This window comes from Pezoporus flaviventris, unplaced genomic scaffold (genome assembly GCF_033815535.1).
Source record: "Pezoporus flaviventris isolate CSIRO_AGI_PZ_B2104156 unplaced genomic scaffold, CSIRO_AGI_Pfla_v1 ptg000041l, whole genome shotgun sequence".
In the NCBI taxonomy this organism is placed as follows: Eukaryota; Metazoa; Chordata; class Aves; order Psittaciformes; family Psittacidae; genus Pezoporus; species Pezoporus flaviventris.
In genome coordinates, this window is record NW_026892589.1 from 3,146,277 (window position 1) to 3,156,948 (window position 10,672).

General features: G+C 49.0%; 1 long non-coding RNA gene across 2 annotated transcripts; it reads left to right on the forward strand.

Moving 5' to 3' along the window:
* The first annotated feature begins 603 nt into the window (after nucleotides 1–603).
* On the forward strand, nucleotides 604–10,296 carry LOC133275614 (uncharacterized). Of its 2 annotated transcripts, none has more exons than XR_009745625.1 (3): nucleotides 604–690; nucleotides 1,257–1,571; nucleotides 9,866–10,296. It is a non-coding gene; the product is annotated as an uncharacterized LOC133275614 (long non-coding RNA). The 2 variants fall into 2 exon arrangements; XR_009745626.1 differs by having other exon boundaries at nucleotides 1,257–1,478.
* The last annotated feature ends 376 nt before the right edge of the window (nucleotides 10,297–10,672 follow it).

Here is a 10,672-nt window from a genome sequence, read left to right on the forward strand (position 1 = left end):
GGGAATGGCCAAGAGGGATGGAGGGGGTCCCGGTATTGTCATGTACAGCCTGGCTTCTCTAGGTGGTAACAGATATTTTGACTCTGGAAGACACGTACCCAGTAGTATAGTTTTCGTCATGCTGGAGGTAAAATTTGGGGCTGAACCCACTTTGACATCCATGTCTCTATAAACAAAGCATTTTCAAACCAGCTCCCCTCGTGCCTCTGAGCTGTGTTTTTGAGCACCATAAATCAGAAGGTGCTGGCTCAGGGCTTTTCCAGCGAGGGAAGCAGCAGAGGAGTGAGGAACAGAGGTAATTCCAGCTAACGTTCCGCTGAGATAACTTCTTTTCAAGACAGCTTGTGGAGATCACGTTTCGAAACAGCTATTTGTCTGCCTATTTATTGCAGCGTGCGTCATGGGGTGGTTGAAAACAAAGCAATAGAGATGATGTGACTGGGGACATTCAGTCTCCCTCCCTCCCTCATTACAGCTGTGCCTGGGCACAGATAACAGCTCTGGTGCAGGTGCAGTGCATCCCAGCCCTGGATCTCTGCCACGGCTGCAGGAGGAGTCTTATAAAGGGAAGGGATGATGAGTAGGGCTGTGTTTTCTCCCTTTCCTCATTGCTGGTTGGAGGTGGAGCAGCTCCTGCCTCTGAGTGCTGTTTGCAGCCAGTGACCTGCAAAGGAGACCTGCAGGATTTGGGTAACCAATGCAGGAGCCCTGGCTGGTGGGGATGGAGGGGAAGGAGAGGTATCCTCCATCTCTGCAAGGCTGGTGTTGGGTCTGTCCCCGCTAGCTCCCGGGGTGCAGGATGGGGTCCGTGTCTCTGCCCCTGGAGGCTGGGATGCTCTGCCAGAGGGATTTCAGGCAGCACAAGGATGTGAGGGAGGTATCAGGGAGCTGAGCAAGGGGTGCTTACAGTGGAGGTGTGATGTGGAGTCTCTATCTCTGCCCCAGTATTTATCTGGGGTCCCCCAGCCCTTAACTCTCCTGCTGTGTAACTCAAATGACTAAAATAAGCAGCGTCATCCCTCTTCCCTCGTGTTTATCTGCCAGGAAAACTTCAAACTAACAAAACCATCTGTTCTAGATAAAAGTTGTGGGGGTTTCCAATGGATTTGTTTTTATTTTTCCAGTTGGAGATGGAAGTCTCTGCTGCAGAAACTCATGTTGGGAGAGTTTTCTGCAAAGCCCATATCCCACTTGGAGCTCCAACCTCTATCCCTATTTGCTAAGCCCTCATAAAGGCCCTTCTTCTCCTATCTTAGGTTGTGGGGTGGCACCGGGTCTTATCCAAGGAGCTGGGCTGTTGCACTACAAATGCCATTAGCAACCTCCCAACCTGCAGAAGGTCACAGCAGTTGCTTGTGGCAGCCTGGGGAATTGAGCCACGATATCCCACATCCCAAATGAGCATGCCAGCCTCCAGCCCGTGCTTCCTCCCCACTGGCCACCAGCTACTTCAGATGACAACGCACAGTCAGGACAAGGTGTGAACTGACGTGGTATTGATTTCTTTCTAGACAAGGAAGATGAAAATGGATAGCACGGTATGAGCATGAAGGATGTGGAGATGGCAGCAGGTAAGGTCTGTTCTTCACGTCACTCTATTTACAAGCTGGTCAAAAGCAGACCCAGGTGAGCCTGGGAAGTGGGGACAGTACGTAATGCATATGGGGCTTTATGCTCCAGTAAATAAGGAAGCCATTAGTTAAGCTGTAATTAGCTTCTTATGGTGGTGGTTCGTGTGCTGCACACAAGCTGGGGATGAGTGCTACCAGGCTGCTCTGTCTGCATGGAGCACAGCAGAGCCTGTTGTGTGTATCAGACGTGCCTCCCTTTAGTCACCTAAAGTCTATCCTATTTCCTACCTTTCCCTTAAGTCACCTTCCCCTTGCCATTGAATTAAAGCCCATTGGATCAGCTCCTTTGAAATGCCTGCATCAGCAAAACAAAGTGGCAGCAGAGATGGGACCAGGCAGAGCAGGGAGGAGATGCAGGAGGAAGGTGTGAGCAGGGTGACAGGCACGGTGCTGGTGGAAAATTTATAGGCTCGGGCTCTGGGCCCCCTTTTTATTACATTTTACACCGAACAAGCCAGATTGAGTTACCATTGTGTTCTCATCTGCTCTATCAGGGCTGCGTCCAGATCCAAAGGCTGCAGGGGTGGAAAGAGGGAACCACGGAGACGTCGGTTCTGGCCATCAGCAAATACATCAGGTGTATAAATAAAGAGCAGGCAGTATTTCATAAGCTTAGAGTGGGATTTAGCTGTCCAGGAGAGTCTGGAAGAGAAGGAGCGCAGCTACCATTTCCCCAGCCCCTAGGACTGTATAACTTAGATGAATCTCCACTTGCCTTTTGTCCCTGGGTAACAGAGGCATTTCTAAGCTCTGTTTGCTGGCTTCTCCCTCATCCTTGCCAGCTTTACCAGTGCAGAATGGCTGCTGGCAAAGCTGGAAGTGCAGAAGCAAGCCTGGACAGTGAGATTTTTAATAGCTGGTTTCCAGAATAACAGGCATGCTGTTCTGGAAAGCTCTGGAGTTTGGAATGAGAACTAATAAGGATTTCATGTGGTGATGTACACATGAAGATGCAGAAGAAGGGGAATGTACCTGAGGGCTACTTGCAGATGGATATGCCTTCTGAGGTTCTCTGGGAGGATGAAATGGGGCATCAGTAGCTGTGTACATGTTTTAATGGCTTCTCACCTTTGAAAGATTGAAGCTGGTGAATGCTGGTAGGCATGGACCTGTCCCTGCTGAGTGAGGAAGTGCTGAGCTTCACGAGGGACTGTAGCAATAGGACAAGGGGTGATGGGGTTTAAACTTTAACAGGGGAAATTTAGGTTAGACTCTTTACTGTGAGGATGTCTTTACTGTTTCAACCCAAACCAGGATCATCCTCTGATCTCAGTTTGGTTATGCCAATGTAGACACCAAGCCACCCCAGAAGTCCTGTGTTTAATCTTGGGGCTTTCAGCTTTAAGTTGCAATATTTGCTTGAGCTGTAAGACATCTACTCTGCCCTCACCAGCACATGGTGGTAGTAGCTAGTTTAGCTGAAGTACTGCAGCCCTTTTCTGACTGTTACTCCACTTCTACAGACAGAGCTGAGTTTGGCATCCTTGGTAGAGCTTAATATTGCTTCTCCACTTCTAATCTGCCATGGCCTTATTGGAACATCTGCATCCTGGCCTCTTATTAAGGCTTTAGAAAAATAGAAGCATCTAAAGCCTGAATAGTTTTAAATTTGGAAGCAGAGTGGGAGTAGATAGAAGAGAATACATTCCCCTTCACGTAATCATCAGAGGAGGACAGTTCTGAACAATGACCAGATCGTCCTCACACTAATGATGACAGCAATTTCAGACTTATCGCACCCCAGCACTATATTAAGGCACTGAGATTACATTGTTCTTGATTAGCACAACATCTGCTGGAAATCAGCATGGAGAAGGCTGGTGTAGGGGCTAAAAAGCCTTATGGTGGGACAGAGAAAATACTCTCCCATGGGGAGAATAATATCTTTGCCCTTCTGGGTGTTGCTCTGTGCTGATGCTCTGTAGGAACCATAAACATGAGATGCAGGCACTTGCCTCAAGTTGGTGAGGACATCAGTCACTGATATCAGCAGGTCCCAGGCCTGTCCAGCCATGTGGTTTTGGGTGAGTTTCTTCCCTTTTTTCTTGCCTATTCCAAGTCTTTTGCATACGAAGACAGGCTGAGAAAGCTGGGGCTGTTCAGCCTGGAGAAGAGAAGCTGCGTGGAGACCTCAGAACAGCTTCCAGTGTCTGAAGGGGAGTTACAGGGATGCTGAAGAGGGGCTCTTCATCAGGGGCTGTAGCGATAGGACAAGGGCTGATGGGTTCAAACTGAAACAGGGGAGATTTAGGTTGGATTTAAGGCAGAAGCTCTTCCCTGTGAGGGTGCTGAGGCTCTGGCACAGGGTGCCCAGAGAAGCTGTGGCTGCCCCATCCCTGGCAGTGTCCAAGGCCAGGTTGGACAGAGCCTTGGGTGACATGGTCTAGTGTGAGGTATCCCTGCCTATGACAGGGCTGGAACTGGATGATCTTGAGGCCCTTTCCAACCCAACCCATTCTATGACTGTGGGCATAGCTCCCTGCATGGCACACCAAGTTTAATGCATGTCACTGCTGTGCTTGCCATGATGCAGGACAAAGACCCCATTTCCTATATTAAAATACTCCCAAGCTGGCTAGTCTCAACACATTCATACCAAAATACTTTGATACATAATGACCCCAGACTGGGGTAGGAACTTTCTGCCCTTTATCCAGCCTTGCACGGAGACCTGCTCTACCCTGAAAGAGCCTCATCTTCCTCGGTTTCCTGAGGAATAAGGAACAGAACTTGTGGATAACTTTAGGAGTGACTCACTGACTTGGTTCCCTGCCTGGGCTGGTTAGTACCTCAACTCCATGGCCCTCCTTGCTTGTAGCTCAGAGGAACATCTCTTTGTATTATATTTGCTGATTCTCATGTTGAGCAGTTGCAGCAGCATTAAGGAGTTTGTCAGAAGCACTGCTTTGCTTTTTAGAGGCCATTTATATTATCCAGGATGCAGGAATAGTGTACACTGGGGCTGTGAGGGTATTCTGTGGTCTTGTAGCTAAAAATGCTCAAAAGCTCTGAATTATAAAGATCTGGACCTGCAATGGTGGTGGATTTTCTTCTATCTGAAGTATGCAGTTCCAGAAGCTGTGCTGTGCTTCTGAAGGTGATACCTGAGTCTCGCCATTCATCACAGTCCGTGGCAGCCCATGGTTTGAGTTCCTATGGGACATGGATGATCTGGGGGATGAGGAGCGTTATTGCCAGGCATTGTGTTGATGTGTGGCTCTGCACAATAGGTCAGAAATCCAGCTCAGCCTTCTTCAGGCTGCCCTGCTTCTCCTCAGGAATCGCTGACGCTGATCTGCAGAGCCTCAGCTCAAGGAGCTTTCAAAGGACCATTTTAGCAGGCAGTGCAAACCATCCATCAGTGCTCCTGTCTATGCTCTAACTTGCTCCGTTCTGGGTTGCCTTAATTCAGTTATGATGAAACTTAGAGGAACTGCTCCTGACAAATGAGACTTTCTCTAGTGGGTTGCTCCTTTAAACCATTAACACATGCTTAAATCTGGTCAGGACTTGAGAACGTTTAAGCCCTCATAGATCCTTCACTGCTGAAGGCAGCTTCTGGCATGCAGAGGATCACTGCTACCCAAGAGTGTGTCAGCGTGAGGGTATCCTTGTCCTGCTCATCCACCCCAAGCATGTTAAAAGAGTTGCAGGACAAATGAAAAGCAGCTTGAGGTTATAATAGCAGGATAACTGTTTATAAGCAGCAGAAGAGGAAGGTGATGGAGAGGTAGAGTGAATGATGCTGACTTAAGACTTCTCCACATGGATCTCGAGGAGCTTTGGCTTCCAAGGAAAAGCCTTGCAATAAGAATAAAGGTTTTAAGCCCCTCCTCCCAGATCAGGTGCCTGACATCCATTGCAACTAAGCCTGTCCTCCAAAGAAAGAGCCCCCAAGAGTTCTTCCTCCTCCTCCCAACCTTTCCAGCACCAGTTTCCACTGGTGTTGCTGTGACAAGTCTCTCTGGAGGGCACCAAGAGCTCCGATGGCAAATACTCATTAATTGATTCACTGGGACCAAGGAAGCATCCGATCCAATTAGAGATACATAATTTATGCCATCGAACGCAGAGATTGGGACACCATCGATCCAGGGCGAGAAAGGGGCTGACAGCTGTTCTGGTGTCGGGGTTGTGGAACCTGAACTGAGATGATGATCCTTCAGCAGCAGCTGCGGGTGGCAGGGGACCACCAGCCCGAGATGAACCACCTGAGGTCTCCACACACTGCAGACCCAACCATTTCTGTTCTTTAATCTTGACCACAACAAGGGCTTTGAAGCCCATAGAGCTCCTGAAGGTTTCAGTGCTCTATGTGCCCAGGTACAGCGCAGGTTTGAAGAGGTAACAACCGAAGGCAACTTTTTACCATGGGACCACACATCCCAACCACCTTAGTTTTCAGAAAGCCATTGGTCATCCTAGTAAGCCCATCCTTAGAGTACACCATGCTTGGAGTAAGCCCATACCCTTGGAGGAGGGAAATACCTACTCCAGAAGCACCAGGGAGGAACTTGATTGCAGTAATAGGACAAGGGAAAAACAGTTCCACTACAATTTTGGGACTTGATGTCTTCAGATAGCATGAGAAGCAGCAAGGGGAAAGTCCTAATGAACATGCAGGTATGTGCCATGTGTCAGGACATGGAAGCTTCAGGCCAGACCACTGCACGCTGTGCACACCCAATTCAAAGTGCCTTTGGAAGATGGAAAATCCTGGTGTTCCCTAATGTCGCTTTCATTCTCAACCTTTGCTCCCGATGGAGCAGCTGAGGGAGGAGGAGAGTGGTTTAGGGTATAAAAATCCTAATTTTGCTTTCATTCTAAAGCAGGTATATCCTTATATCATTTAATCCTTAACAGAGGGTGTTTTTATGAGTAGGATTCTTACATCCTTTTAATTGTAAAGCAAACAGATCCTTCTAATCCTAAAGCAAATATAACCTTATATCCTTCGGTATGTAAGAATCCTAATTTTTCTCTCATTATCAATCTTTGCTTCATGTGAAGGGCTTAGGGAGGAGGAGAGTGGTTTGGTTTTGGTATATGGAAAGGAAGGAATGGAAGGAGATGATGTAGCTCATGACATCAGGAGGCCACTGTCATAGCCATACAAATAACTGTATATGACTATTGTGGCAGCTGGGGGGCCCGTGACCTTAAAGGTATCCTACTATGGGAGGAAGAGTGACTGAGGGCCCCTTTCCCGTGGATCACTCCCCTGTGTCCATTCCTAATGGAGGGACATCCCAGGGATCAGGTCTGAAACATGGGCAAAGAGTTTTCCGAGGAGGCCAGAATAGCTCAGGTTCTACCATCCATCCTTTGGGGTATTTTAATGGCTGTGGGATTGCTAACATGAGCCAGATGGAGACTTCCCACCCACTTTGATGGAATTTGGAGCAGACCCAATGTGAGTGGGTCCTTATCGAGGGGGACAAAAGGGGAAAGCTTTTTGAGGTCTAAGTGGTCCAGAGAAGCAAGGATCGCTCAGACGAGATCCCCCTGGAACGAGCACATGGTTATTCCAGGCAAAAGCAATCTGTTATTTCCACTCCTGAACGTTTATTTGGGTCAGGGTGGGAAAATCTGATTGACTTGCCAAAATCCCACTGGGGTGGTAAAAATACAAATCCCACATATTATTATGTGTGTATTCTGAAAAGTGGTTAGTGACTGCATTTATTGCATCTGGCCACTCGCAGGGAGTTACCCTCTCTCTGCCCCTTCCCCTAAATTCACATGCTTATACGTGAATGAGTCCTGCTGGGACCTATTAAACTGCTTTAGGGGGATGGAGATGGAGTGATCCTATACCCAGCTCCTCCCAGGGCTTCCAGCAGCACATCCTGCGGGGAGGAAACGTCTGTTGGCCCTACCTGGTGAGCCACTTCATGGATGTGGTGTGATGCTTTCCCAGCCCCAAAGCTGCATCATCAGCTCAAGGACCTGTTTCATGAGCCAGATGGAGACACCAAGGATGTGAATTGTTCACAGCATCATCCCTGGACCCTTATCTCCGAGAGGAGCAGGCTGTGTGTTTCATCCAGGTAACATTGAGTTTGACCTGTGATGGATCAAGTAAGGTGGAGGGCACAGAAGATGAGTGTTAGGAAGATGCTGTGACCTTTGCACTTCATTAGCAGTAGGATAGGTTGCTGTAAGGGTGGATGGAATAGGGCTCTGGACATGATTTATGTTTGGCTACTGGGAAAATGAAGGGGAGCTTTACCAACTATACGTGTGAAGACACACAGCATCTTAAATCACAGCAACTATCAATCCATCCCAAAAGCCAAGTGCTTTGTGCACAGCAGTGCTTCCAGACTCAGTTCTTGGCTCTCCCAGTTCTGGACAAGCAAAGGACAGTGAGAACCTATTGCAATTTTGGCAGCCCTAGGAATGGTTCAGATCCATGCTGCTCCAGCCCTCGAATCTCCATCCAAAAGCCACAGCTGCCCATTCCGGCACTGTTCCTGGATGCATCTTTCCACCAGAGGAAACTTCAGCTGGAGACGATGGCCTTCCTAACCTTCGTATCCAACAATTACACCTTGGGTTCTGGGTGTAACATAGGACAAACACAGCGCATTCTGAGGCAGGGCCACTGTGGCTTTCATAGTGAGATATGAATCTGTTCTGTGACTCGTGTATCTTGATCTTATAGAGAGGGTTGGGATGTGCTTGCAGACAAAGTGGCCTCTGAGCTGGATGAAGAGTCCAAAATATCCCTCTTTTGGCTACTCAGAACTGCCAGTGGATTGGTGCCTCACATCCAAATGGTGTTTTCCAGCCCTACATTCCCAGTTCTGGGCCAGAGCCCTTCACTGTTGGCTTCTCAAGCCCCTCAACTGCCTTATAAGCTACACTGGACCTTATTAATTTGAATCGGTGCCATCCCCTTCCCTCATTTAGCACTTATTGCAGGGAGCTTGGGTTATGTGCATGTCAGCATTGGGATGCTGTGAGCTCCTGCCTGATGCTGGCTGAACTCTGCTGCCTCTGCAGCCTGGGACTGGCCTGGCACTTTTCAGGCAGGAGGAAGGTACCTCTGGTGCTATCAGAAAGCATCAGCATTTGTGTCATAGCAACACCTCAGAGTCCTGCTGGGTTAAAACCACCGGCTTGAGTGACTGTGAAGAACATGCAAGCTCCTGCTCCTTAGGAAGGTTATGTCTATAGTCAGCAAAGTATTTACCCCTCAAAGCGGCCCAAGGCAATGAGCAGTTCCTCGTGTCTTCTATGAGCACAGCAGCCCCATCTCTAGCAATGCCCAGCAATCCAAGGTGAAAGAGGTGCCAAGATACAGATAAAAGGTGACCTTTGCATCCATGCTTGTAGCATCCATCGCAGACTGGTCCCTGCGTGTGAGCTGTTGGTGCTGAAACAAGACACAAGCAACCCCCCCCTTACCCACCTGCATTGATGGTGCTGCATTTAGCTCACGTTCAACGTGCTCTGTGAAGCAGGGAAAAGCATAAAAGCAAAGGGAAGCCATCTCCCTGCCTGACCCTGGGCTCGCAGGACCCCATGGACTTGCCCCCTTTTCTTTGTGAGGCAAACGCTGGCATGCACGCTTCAGGATAACAGCTTTTACCAGGGAACTCTGGAATCCTTAGGAGGAGCAGAGAGGTAGAATAAAGCAGGTGCTGTGCAAAGGAGGCAGCAGAGCCCACAGAAGGAGAGGTCCCTTTGCAGGCAGATGGGAAATGCATGCTGCTAAAAGGGAAAGAGGGCTGGGGGAGGTTTGGTCCCACCGAGGTGGGGTTGGTTATGGAGCTCAGTGATCTGCATAGCTTGGGACTTCAGTGCACATCTCCATAGCGTTAGCTCAGGCACTTCCTTCCCCAGCCTCTGAGGGGTTGCTTGTTACTTGCATTGGCTTGTATGTTATTTGTGTTTGAGGCTAATTAAACACTGAGCTCAACCCCCTGATTACAAGGAGAGGACTGAGCCCGTGAGCAGACCACAGTGGAGGATGCCACAGCCCCCAGGCTGACCCCACACCGCTGCGGACCCCCCGTTTGCAGCTAGGACATTATTTACTCCGATACCAGCAACGTTCTCTTGAAATATATCGAAGGAGAGATTGGGAAAATGAAGTGTATAAGATTTATCCTGCACTAGAGGATTTCAGCATCCAAGAACGCCAGAGCATCCAGTCCCTCAGACTTAATAGAAACCTCCTGCTTTATTAATATTGCCTTATTTATTATTTTCCCCCTTGTCCACAGGTCCTGGGCAGAAAGTCAAAGCTGTGTTTGAGGAGCCTTCCTGGAGGTTTTCATTAGTAACAAGGCCAGGGAATCCACTGCAAATGTAAAAATAATCGATTTGAGAGCCCTGAAAGGATGGAGAGTGACTCGCTGTGGAAATATTAAGGGAGAAAGTGGGAGTGGGAGGTTCCCATGGCTCAGTGTTGCCTAGCTGTGAGCTTTGAAAGCTGCCTGAAGGCCAAGGAGATGCTGAGCAGGAGGTAAGGTTGCCTCCGAGCGGCACTGAAAGGCAGTGCTGAGCACTGATCTTCCACTGCTGGGTATGCCTGAGCTTAGGAGTGTGTCAGGGTCCTTCTAGGGCTAAAGAGAAAGGGAATAGGTGGACAGAGAGCTCTTGTCAAGCAGATCTGCTCCTTGTTCACTTCTTGGAGATGAAGGTCCAGGGTGATGCTCACAGGAGAGACACAACAGAAGGATGCTGCTTGATGCTGGACAAGGCAAGGAGTGTCCGGTTCTTGTGGGGATGCTGAGACCATGTCACCTCCTTCCAAGTGACTCCAGCAGCAGAACCAGTGCTGCTCCTGGGCCTCACAGCTGTTGCCTGGCCATGGTGTCACCTCCTCACACTGGTTTGCTGCACAGGAAGAAGGTGCCACCATGTCCGGACCAGTCCCTGGTGCCTGGAAAGGTGCAGGAAGAACAGGAGACTGTTTCCCACCTTAGCACAGATGTGTCAGCCCCAGTGTCTGAGCAATTGTAATCTTGTGTATAACTCAGGCTGCAGTGTGGGAGCCCCATAGAGGCCTCAGGTACCACAGGCTCTTC